Source organism: Uranotaenia lowii, chromosome 2 (assembly GCF_029784155.1).
Source record: "Uranotaenia lowii strain MFRU-FL chromosome 2, ASM2978415v1, whole genome shotgun sequence".
Taxonomy (NCBI): domain Eukaryota; kingdom Metazoa; phylum Arthropoda; class Insecta; order Diptera; family Culicidae; genus Uranotaenia; species Uranotaenia lowii.
The window spans coordinates 266,705,944-266,718,042 of NC_073692.1; the positions used below are offsets into that span (position 1 = coordinate 266,705,944).

At 37.2% G+C, this 12,099-nt stretch overlaps 1 long non-coding RNA gene across 1 annotated transcript; it reads left to right on the forward strand.

The window, feature by feature from the left end:
• The first annotated feature begins 450 nt into the window (after nucleotides 1-450).
• LOC129746594 (uncharacterized) lies at nucleotides 451-990 on the forward strand. Its single transcript, XR_008737322.1, has 3 exons — nucleotides 451-590; nucleotides 657-790; nucleotides 866-990. It is a non-coding gene; the product is annotated as an uncharacterized LOC129746594 (long non-coding RNA).
• Nucleotides 991-12,099: the final 11,109 nt, after the last annotated feature.

Consider the following 12,099-nt stretch of genomic DNA (forward strand, 5'->3'; position numbering starts at 1 on the left):
ATTCGGTTGAGCCTTAATAAGGACGAAGGATGTAATGACTACTACCGCAAATTTTGGTCTTCTCTTTGATCTTGGCAATGACTCCAGCAGTATTTCCAACTATTCCTTTAGCTTCGTCCATACATACATCAATGCAATTTCCCCATGGAATATTGTTGTCCGTAACATAATCATCAATTATTTAGCTTGAAAATTTCAGCCCCCGACGTGGAAGTTGGCAACGGTTTGCAAAGCAACAAATCTTCTTCGAAACATTCAGAATCTTGATAGCGAACAAATATCATCAGAATTGCTGTTCTGCTACATCTGTGGATTCGTTAAGCTGCATGTGGAATTTTGAAGTTCTCAATCGTTTTCAACATCTTCAGCCATGTCACAAATTCGCCGAGAAACCGTGTTGTCGGACATGGGATAATAAAACAGTGGAATTTACACGCTCGGATGAAAATGGTTGAAATTCAACAAAAAAATGACTGAAAAAACAGTCGCCATGTTTGCAATCGTTGAAGTGATTGTTTTGTTTTTAGTTCCGCGTTGGACTCGCTAGTAAGTTAAATAAAACTGCCCTGGATTACTTGAAAATACAAATTGTAAGTATTCGGTTGATAATACCAGTGTATTAAATTAATAGAATTGAATTTCAATTCCATTTTCAGAAAAGAGTGGTTGAAGAGCAACTTTATGTTATTTGAGATCAAGAGCAGCAGCAGTTCCGCTGCAGACAGAAATTCATCGGCTGACTCAATGGAATCCTAAATTTATTTCTCTCCAGATGCCGTCACGTCTTTGGGTAAGTACGAACCATTATTGGAAATCTGAGTCTAGTGCATCCGAAACTAATAACCATGAAAATAATAACTTACAGGATGATCCGGAACTTCCTACATTTGTTGCATCAAGAGGTTTGTGTCAGTTCCGAAATGTCCGAGAAAAAAATACCAGCACTAAAATAACAGCAGATCGGAAAGCGTGCTGTAGAAACATTACGGGAAAGCAGCAGCGTACCATCCGCAACTGTGGTATCAGAGGCCGACATGAGGATAATCGACGCAGTCATTTCCTCGACCGGCTAGACTATTTTGCACCAGCTCTTTCACTTACATCAACAGTGCAGATACCGGGGAAATCAACTTAAAACATGAATGTTTTAAAATAAAACATCTGTGCATTGTATCATAGATTGATTTCTTTAAGACTTTTTCCCTATATTATCCGGTTTTATAGGTACTTGCTGGTGTCTGAATTTATTACAAGCATAATTGAATGAAATTTGAGACGATTCATATTTAAAAAGCAAATATTTCCTATTAATTTCGACCCATTTTTACTTTTTCGACCATGCTTGAAAAATAACCATTATCCTAGTTCTCTATGAAATCTCATTTTATGAGTTTTCACTGAAAACTCATAAAATGACTTGATCCACAAAACTGCCATTATGGTTAGTTTTCAAACATTAATGGTTGAACGTGGCCCAGCGTGTACCAATTCTACTGTTTTATTATCAACCATGATACGTACGACTTCTTGAATACAAGGTTTGATTAAGTTTTCAGCAATAGTATGCGCTTTTCCAGCTTTTCCAATCAGTAGCTCGCCAAGTACGGCGCAAGAACAGCCTTTTCATTGAGTGTTTTGCACACTCAGTCCTGCAACACAACGTTGTTCGATCAAAGCAGTGCACTTTGACAATCCACCATTCTTTGCCAAGATCCCTGCGATTCCTGCAGGGATTCAGTCGTCATCAAGTACAAAGTAAACAAAATTTGTTCGTTCGTAATACATGCCCTGTGAATTTTTTTCTCATGTTTCGACAAAATGAAACGATAACAAAGATCAAAGTTTTTCAAAGTTGGTTTATGATTTTCGTTGCGTACGTCGCGGAGCACTATCAAAAGCTTCGCGGAGCACCAAGTGCTCCGCGGAGCACGATCTTAAAACCTCTGATTTAGCCTATGATTAAGTTTTCAAATAGGTTTTCAGAATTTAAATATTCATTAATTTTCAATGTTGATTCGAGTTTGAAAAGCTGTCAAATTTTAGTTTGTAATAGGGGAGAGTGGGGTATCGTGGGCCATGGGGAAACGTGGGCCACTTTTCATATCTCAGATGTGTTTTGAGATAAAAATCTCAAACCAACTGTCATCGTCGTCGCTTTGCGTGAGTATATATTCCTATATGTTGTTGACTGAAATACGCATCATATGCTTCTTTTATTTATCAAGCTAAAACAAGTTAGAAAAATTTACTTACATAATTAAAAAAACACCCGCTAATTTCATCAATGGGGAACCTAAAGCGCATAACAAAAATATGCTCATACGCTTATGATCTTAGTTTTGTCATGATCTTTCACGTGGAAAAGGAATTTTGGATGAAACATCAATAAGCCACACAAACGCAACCAATTTGCAAATCATAGCTTGTGGGGAATCGTGGGCCCCACTTGAATCACCTATATTTTTATGTTTTTATACACATTCAGAACTTAAAATACGTTTATCTATCAGCAAAGTTTTCTTATGCCAAATGAAGAGTTATGAAAAGTATTTTGTCCATCCTATATAAGAAATTCTGCCAAAACGTTCGCGAGCCAGGTTTTGGAATCTATGCGATCATACACAGCTCTCCTTTTTATTTCATCATCTGAAATTGCTTTTAAATAACGAAATGAATTAGGAAATCACAGTTTTGGGTCAACTCATAAACTTTGCATGTTATATGGTCGATTTGAATTTGGTGGCCCACGATTCCCCACCATTTTTCAAAATCCAGAAAATATTGCTTTTTTTCAAACAGTCAGAATTTGGGGAAGATAACTTATTAAAAATTATAAAAAAATACCTTGAAAATGTAGAAAACCATACCATTTTTTATTTTCATTTTATCTTTTTTAATAAAGAAGTTATGCAACAACGAAAAAAAGGGGCCCATGATTCCCCATTCTCCCATACTCAATTCTAAGTTTAAGAATTTTGTATTTCAATTTCATATATCTTTTCACATTAGATATTAATTGAGGAAGCTTTCTAAAATTAAAAAAAAATAATTTTAGAATCTAAATTTATTTTCTGTACGTATTCAGGCCGGGCAAATCCGGGCATTGGGTTTCTAAATTTTGAACTCAACACCGGGTAATATCCGGACAAATCCACCATGTGCCTTGGTAAAAATAATTTTTCGTGTAGCGGCGTTCCAATCTTATCTCAAAATTTTGAAAAATATATGCCAATTTATTTCGCAAAAACGAGTTGAAAAAGTGAATTTTCGTAAAAAATAAAATGTGAATAATCCTGGATAAAACCGGGCTTAGTATATACTTTTCGAATTGGTTGATTTATTTTCATACGATTTTGGAGATTTTAACTGATCAATTTCCATAGAGGGCAAAAAAATGACTGCAAGTGCTTAAATATAAAATTTTATGAGGTTTACGTTGTTTGATAACAATTGTGTTAACACAAAGGCTTATTTTAGAACTATTTTTTTGTAAATGATGAACTTTGATTTTCCTGTTAGCTACAGCTCAACTTTTGTGTTCGATTGATTTAAACATACTGTGGAAAACTGTGGTGCCGAATGAGGAGAATCGGCTTAATTTTTTTTATAACTATAAATTAAACATGTTGAGTCATTTTGTAGGTCAAGCTTCAGTAAACAGAAAACCAAGTCGAAAATAGCCTTGATTTGGAAAAAAAGTGTGGTTCATAGTATACATTATAGATGGCGCACGTGGTGTCCAAAAATTAATATCTTCATTGAAAGCTATCTCTAAACCACTTGGAAGAACGTCACAAACATTTGCAAATGTAAACATTACATAACTGGGCAGCTTCACAAAAAATTTGATCATCTCCCATTCATACATTCAAAAATTCAAACGCAAAACAAAGTGTAGTATTTTTTCAAAAACACTCCTTATGTGGATTGAAATTTTGTATCATAGAGAAGCGTACTGCGTACGGTGGACTTAAGAAACATAATCTTGGTTTGAGGTAAACTTTTTTCAAAACAAAAAGTGTGATAGAACAGAATTTAATTGCCTTTTCATTGGAGTATTTTTTTTTATTGATTCCAGTTGATTTAAAATTATCGTGATTTGAATTTGTATTCGAAATTAATGAATAACCTGTGTATTAGGGTGTCCCAAAATTGCATAGTTTCTGGGAATCTGGTGGCTTACACTCCAAATGGTAGATTAGGATGTGGAGATCAAACTTTTGTACGGGGCCGACTAAAAAAATCATGTTTAAAGGTTCCGCAAGGGCGATCTTTGAAAAAGTCCACTTTCAAAATATTTGATTTTAAATAAATTCTGGGTCCAAAAGTTTTCACAAAATTTATATATTTTAAATTTATTAAATTTTGTTTGGGTAAAATACTACACGTAAAAACTGAAAAAAGAACCAAATTCGTATGAAAATTGAATATAAGCAAGCTTATTTTAAGAAAAAAAAAAATTTAATGTCCAAAAATTTTGTATTCAACTGACCAAAATGTGTACCTAGCGTAGAATATGTTTGATATTAATGCCATCAAAAGATGCTGATTTTTGTGCACTTAAACTTTGCTGAATAAAGCATGTTGTTTGTATCATCGTGTGAAGCGCTATTCACGGTTCAATCCTTAACAAAAAACACAATTTAGGATATTTTTTAATTTAATTTTTCCTTTCCGCTTAAAATCAAAACACTTGCAAAAAAGACTTGGATGGTTTACAGGAATCATCAAAAGGCTATATGCCAAATTTTAGCTAAATCTGACAACGGAAAAGGGTTGCACTGAATCTCAAGTGTGAAAGGGATTCTGAGACATTGTGTTCTGAAGAAGCATAAAACATACCAATCTATTGCTTAGTTATGTTGATTTCAACTAAAGTCTTTATTTTAAATAAATAAGTGGACTTTTTTCAAAGATCGCCCTTGCGGAACCTTTAAACATGATTTTTTATAGTCGGCCCCATACAAAAGTTTGTTCTCCACATCCTAATCTACTATTTGGAGGGTAAGCCACCAGATTCCCATAAATTATGCAATTTTGGGACACCCGACTGTGTATATTTAAATAAATTGTTAATATGAAAATAGTTGAATTAACAGAATTTGTTTTTTTTTATTGTTATATTCGACCGTTGCTTAAAGTTGCTACATTTGAAAATAAACAGTTCTACAAAAAAATTATTCGGAAAACTTATCCATTTATTTAAAATACACATTTTTTTTAACAACAAAAGTCATTTGAAATTCATAAAATATAATAAAATGTCTAAGAAATAAGCGGAAACTTATGAATTTTTGTATTTGTCTGTTGTTTTGAGGATGAAGTTTTTTTTCCAATAGATTTATTCTAAATAACCACTATTTAATATTTATCAACAACTTTACTGAAGAAATGGAACAAAAATATTGAAAGGTTTATGTTCTATGAACCACATAAAAATAATTTATTTGTAACATATGTAGGTACATACATTTAGTGTTGCACTGTGTATTAGGGCTACAATGGGTAAAACATTATGATTGATTTTTGAAAGCCGACTAAATACATTTTGTAGATTGGCCTCAACTGCAAAACTCAACTGTGCAAAATTTCAGTTCAATCTGATTTGATTTTTGGGATAAAAATCTCCTCAAAGCGCTTAAAGTTTCGGATTTTTCACCCTCAAAAATCACATAAGGGGGGCAAAAGAAATCGGATAATCTGAAATTATAGTTTTGATGCCAAATGGCCAAATGTTATCTCGAAAAAAAAATTATCAAGAAATCGATTATTTCGGAAAACAGATTCACAAAAAGTAGATTTTTGGCCAAGATTTTTTTTTAAACATCTCGACGTTAAAGTTATTTGGCAGCAAAACGAAAGTTTTTTTTTCCAGTTTTCTTTGGTTATTTTTGAGGGGTAAAAAATCCTAAACATTCAGCAATTTGAGGAACCCCTATATCAAATCAGCTTGAGCTGAAATTTTGCACAGGTCAGTTTTTGAGCCAATCTGCAAAATGTATAAGTTCGGTTTTCGAAATTTGATATGACCCATTAAGCTGTCACCCTACTGTGTATTCAATGTTTTTGGGAGCCATTCAGTCGCAATACTCTGAAGCTCTGAATGAAGTTATGAGAATTTTCCTTAGATTTCAAGAAAAAGTGTTAAAAATTTGAAACATTTGTAATGCAATCCATTAAAATTCCTTACAGAAAAGAACCGTAAACTGGGACATTGGGTCTTCGGGGTAATTTTGATCAACATGAAATTTTTGCAGATAATCATCATTAACTAAGTCGGAAGTAAAAATATCTGAAAACTGTTTTCTACGTTTGAAAGCCTAAAAATTGAGTTTCAAATAGGTTTAATTTGGTTTGTAATTGGATAATTTATATATTGCTTAAAATTTAATTTTAAATTTTTCAAATATCTGTTTTTTCGAAGACTCACAAACAAACACCTTTCCTGAAAAAAATTATAGCATTTAGGAGCAAATGGGTTGCTTTATGTGGAAGTTAATTTTTTTTCCTTAGTATAGGTATATTTCTAGTGTTATTTTCAGGGTCATTCTGTGATAATTTTTAGATATTTGAACAAACGCATATTTTCTTTGAGAAAGCCTGTATAGAAAAATTGGCTAAAAGTCCTATCATACGGTTAAGTTTGAAGAAAAAAAGAACATGAGAACAGTGGAAGGACCTGGGGAATTGCATGTAGGTAAAATTTCTTTCGTTTTCGAGGCCAAAAATATTAAGAAATGTTTATAATTTTCCCCCCTAAATGTATGCAGCAAGATTGCCCATCTTTTGAGTATACTTGTTTTTGAAAGAAATCGCTGAAAAATTCAATTGAGTCAAAACAAATAATTACGGTTATTTGTGTTTTCAGCCTTCTGTGCTAATTGGCATCAAATCAATAATATTGAAGATGTTGGGATACGTTAAAACCATAGTGATCAAAGTTATCCCGAAACATGAAATCTGGTATGTATTGTAACAAACATTTAGTTATAGCCACAAATGTCGTTTGAATATTCTGCTATCAATGATCTTGCTTTATACTCCTTACCTCAGTAAGTAATTCAATACTTTTAAGTGTTACAAAATAACAACCCTTTCCAATACATTCGAAAATGAATGAAAAATGTTATCAACGTTCTCCCAGTTTGCGGTAGTTTGATTATTTCAACTCATACGTACAGAATAAATTTAAAATATTCCGACCTACCACATCCTTCTTCAAATTGAATTAACAGGCTCCAGAAATCAGTGATGTTTCTTACGTTAAAATTCATGTTTCCTCTATCAAAATTACAATGATTGTCCAGTAAACCACCATAGCTGCATTGCATCAACAGTTCCATCGTTTTTCCAAAGCAAATGCATTTCCCGACAAAATGCTGGCAAATGTGCTAAACGAAATCCGCGGACAGTCGAAAGACAGTCTTCAATAAATTGTCCTTTTCCACAGCGTCAGTTACAAAGTGCAAATGAGATGTCTTTTGCGAAACGATTTTCTCTCCGCTAGAAGGTGGCTGTAGAGAAGCTGGAATTAAATTTATGGGCCAGCTTCCATCATTGGGATCCCATTGCATCATGTGACCGAACAACAAATCGTTCGCCCCACCCGCTCGTTGACTTTCGATCTTCGCTCTGACGGACGCGGGAATACAGTTGCTCTAAAATTGCATATTTTTGCATGGTAATCACTCCCTTAATGACGCCACATCAGCCGATTAATCTCGCCAGAGAAGAGAAACTTAGTAGCCAGAAGAAATCCACAAAGTGCAAGGCAATTGGTTTTTCCCAAACCAATGTTTTTTTTCATGACAAATTCATCGAAAACCCTTTCGAATTTGGGGAATCTCTACACCACTCTCGTGGAAACTTCGAGACTCTTGATCTGGGAAAAAGGTCACGTAAGTGAAAGATTCGATTTAATCTTCTGGAACGATGATATGGGTTAGGGTTACCAGCACACATGAGGGACGGTTTTTCAAGACGAGTCATTTCAGAGTGCGGCCAAAAACTTCAAACCGAAAAATTTTGAAGTCAGATTTCTGAAAGTAAAAGATTTATACTGAAGTGGTATTATCACCGTCATTCAAAAATGGTTCTCTCTTTATTTTATGACTTCTACAATTTTGCTCTGATTTTTAATAAGGCTCTGGATTTTTATGGTCAACCCTATCGAAGCGCATAAAATTTGTCAAAGCTTCACCAATTTCCCAGTGGAATCGATTGCAAATTTAATGAGCGACACTTTCCAAACAAAAATCCTTTTCGACAAACGAAAAAACATTACCCAGTGACAGTGCTTTCTGCAACATTTTTCGCATCTCTTGGCAGAAAATATGCAGTTGGTTTCTTTTTATCTCATCCCACTGGCTGACTGTAAGAAAGATTGGAATTAGTTTCTGAAGTGTTTTTCTTTGCCTTTTGTACACGGTTTTTATAGCTAGAGCTTTGGCGCACTTCTTGAGCTGAAAGAATTAACGTCAATCAAGTGACGCTAGCTTGTCGTTGCTATATTGAATTTTAAACTTTTTCCCTCTCCCTCTGCGTTTAACAAAGTCACGTGGTGAGATGCTTCTACATGCAAGATTGATTTGCGTTTGGGAACATGCAGATTTATGGTTATTTTACCAATTCAAACCCCAAGAAAAAAAACACGCTTTGAGCAATCAACATGAAATAAACATAGTTTTCAATAACAAGTAGCTTTCCGTCATAAACTACAATCAACCGGCATCAGATCCACTTACTAGAGGCGGCTTATTAGTGTTTTGTTGTTCTGGTGACAGCTTTCGGTTTCAATAAAACTCCCATTGCTACCAAATGTGCTATCGAGCATTACGATCATTACCATCGGCCTCATAATCATCATGCCGAGGCATCATGGCATTTTACCATAAAAACAACGCTCTCCTTTAACAAAACAAACAACCCCACAATGTGTGCTGTTCTCAGAAACCAATCAATGACGCCGAGAAAATGAACCCCCTAAAACCAATCGAAGTGAATTTCGGATTATGGGTAGGTATTTATATATAGCCTTACGGGAAAGGTGAAAAAGAATCCTTCGAAGGAATCCGGATGTGACATGCACCATCAGGTGCTAGGGCGTGTCGTTTTATGGAGAATATTTAATCGTAATTGAAGCATTAAACAAATCAAATGAATGAAAGATAAACAGAAAAGTTTCGTTATTTTGATGGTTTATGGACTCAGAACGGCACATCGTTTAAATGTCACTTATCACGTGGACACCCACGTTGTACTTACCCCGTACGATGCGGGTGTCCACGACATCGAGCTTGTAACGAACGAGGAACTTTTGACTATCGCTAAGAATAAGGCCTCTAGTCCGGACGGAATCCCAAATACAGTGCTGAAGGTAGCGGTACAGACCATTCCGGATACCTTCAGTATGGTACCACAAAAGTGTCTCGACGAGGAATCTTTTCCCAATTCGAGGAAAACCCAGAAAAACTCATTTGTCTGCTGTACACCCTTGGTAAGCTACTGCAGAGGATAATATTCAACAGACTTATTATCAACACAGAAGGCGAAAGAGGAATGTCGGACAGACAGTTCGGTTATCGGAAAGGGAGATCTACGGTGGACGCCATCCGAATGGGGACAGAATACGCGAAGCGCGCATATAAAAAGAAGCGAACGTGTTCGTCACTGCGCCATTGTGATGTTAAGAATGCTTTCAACAATGCCAGCTGGGAAACGATTGCCAAAGCGTGTTCCCAATATCCTCTGCAGGATAAAAGGAAGCTTCTTCGAAAATCGAGTCCTGACGTACGAAACCGAAACTGGGTTACGATCTACTGCCATAATAGCAATGTAGCGAATGAGACTCTCAACAGAAAGTGGCGCAATTTGTGGCCAAGAAAAAAAAGGCTTAGACTTCCGGCCCAATGCCGGGCACCCTAGCGTAAGACAATGTGCGTGTCACTCACCTTCTGATTTCGGCAGCAGCAGCGGGCATCGTGGTGATATTCGCGCTACCAGATTTCACGTGAGCGCGGCACCTCCTCCGAGCGTCGCAATTTCTTCGCACACTGCCCTGGCTCTCTCTTCCTTCGCGTTGCTTGCACAATCGAATCTCGATTCCACCGCTACCGACGGTTCCTCTGACCTCACGCACGATCGGAACAGTTCCCTTGCGAGGTCAAGCTCTCTCTCTTCTGTTGAATATTGCCGACCCCTTTCCGGAAAACACGCTCAGGAAGAACATTCGACGTGATTTTGGCCGAGTGCTTCGCTTTCCGGGAGCTAAAATTCCCTCTGCTCTCGAGGAATCGGTGCTCTGCAATGGGGCTTATTCGGGAAATAAGATGGCGCACACGAGGTGAGGATTCTTCCCTATTCCCACAAAACGTGTTTCACTGTTTCGTCTCCGAAACGGATCGCAGGCTCACTTTCGATGCTCAATTGAGCGGGTCACACCGGGCTTAGCACGAGTGAACTGCCGTTTTTTCCGATTTTCCCGGCAAAAAAGACGTTAAAAATCGACGGAAAATCTACAAACGCCGGCACTTTTCTTCCCGCACCAGTAAAAGCTGGATTCAGCCGCGTCGCGTCGGCACACCTTCCACCGTCGAGATCAGAAACAGAAATCTCCGAAACAGCAGATGAAATACCTTGGAGTAATGGTCGGCAATCGCTTAAGCTTTGATTTGCATGTAAAATACAGCTGTGAAAGTGTATCGAAAGTCATCGATTCATTGGCCTGGATTATGCCGAACTGCCATGGTCCAAAGAGTAGCAAGAGACGTCTCCTTGCGAGCGTAGCACTATCGAAACTATGATACCGCGGAGCGGCCTGGAGCTCCGTCATAGAGGTAGAGCGCAACAGATCCAAATTACGAAGCACACATCGGCTGATAGCCATGCGAGCTTCCTGTGCATACCAGACATAACTCTGGTGGAGGGTATAGAGTGTCAACGAGCAGCGTCAATGCTCAAGTGGCAGGAGCAATAGGACGCATCAAACAACGCAAGATGGATACATAGGCTAATCCCGCGACTTTCAGACTGGGTAAATCGGAAGTATGGAGAGGTCAACTTCTACCTGAAGCAGTTCCTTTCGAGTCATGGGCATAGGTGCTTTAAGCAATACCTTCATCGATGAAAGATGATGAACGGAGAGAGCGAGATAGTCTACCAAGCTTGTCAAGCTAATGGAAGGTCTTGGGCCTCATATGACACCACAATCCAAAAGCAACGCGATCTTAGGGCGTGGTACAACCCTAATGTGGACTAATACGTGTCGTGGGACTCACGTACTCAGCTACGATCTTTCCTGTAGCAAAAGGAAGTGGAGGACCATTCAAGGTGGTCGTGACGGGATTCTAGCCTGGTAGTTTCTCAATCGGCCATGCCTTGGTGATTAGAATTCCTGTGGGAAAGGATGCTGTGACGGACGCGAGTTACGAAAGCGTTACCTTACCGACACACGTCTTCCGTACCAGTCTGAAGTTGGTGAAAGAGGAAAAGGAAAACGAGTAAAAGGAGAAGGAGGAAAATGGAGAAAAAGGATAAAGTAGAAAGAAGTTAAAGGAGAAAGACCAAAAATGAGAACTAGAAAAAGGAAAAGGGTAAGATGTTTAAATGCATGAGCACAGCCTACTTCTTGATGTAGTATCATAGGGTGAAACCAAGGGGCGCATCTGGCACACGAAGCCCAAGGTGGATTTTGTAGGACGAACCCACTTACGGCAGCAAACACCCGGCTGTTATGATTTGAAGTCAAATTTCCATCTTTTAAAAAAATGTCACATCAAATGAAGGTTCTTGCACAGACTTTCGAAATATGCATTTGTATGTATCCTGAATTCGCAATAGAATACCATTATCCTGGTCTTGTGAAAATCCCCTTTATGTATGCAATTACTTAGATGTCTAAGATATTCCTAAAGCCCAGGCATATTATACGGCCTTGTGTATCAAATGTTATTATTTTGGATAAGAAAATAAAGGTTTTTGCGATACCCAAGTGATTCAGCAGTCTTTTCCATTACTGTTTTATAACGATTTATGTACCGTAAAATGAGGCAAAAAGCAATTAATAAAATTATCAGAATCCGAGTTTCAAGCAATCTACAA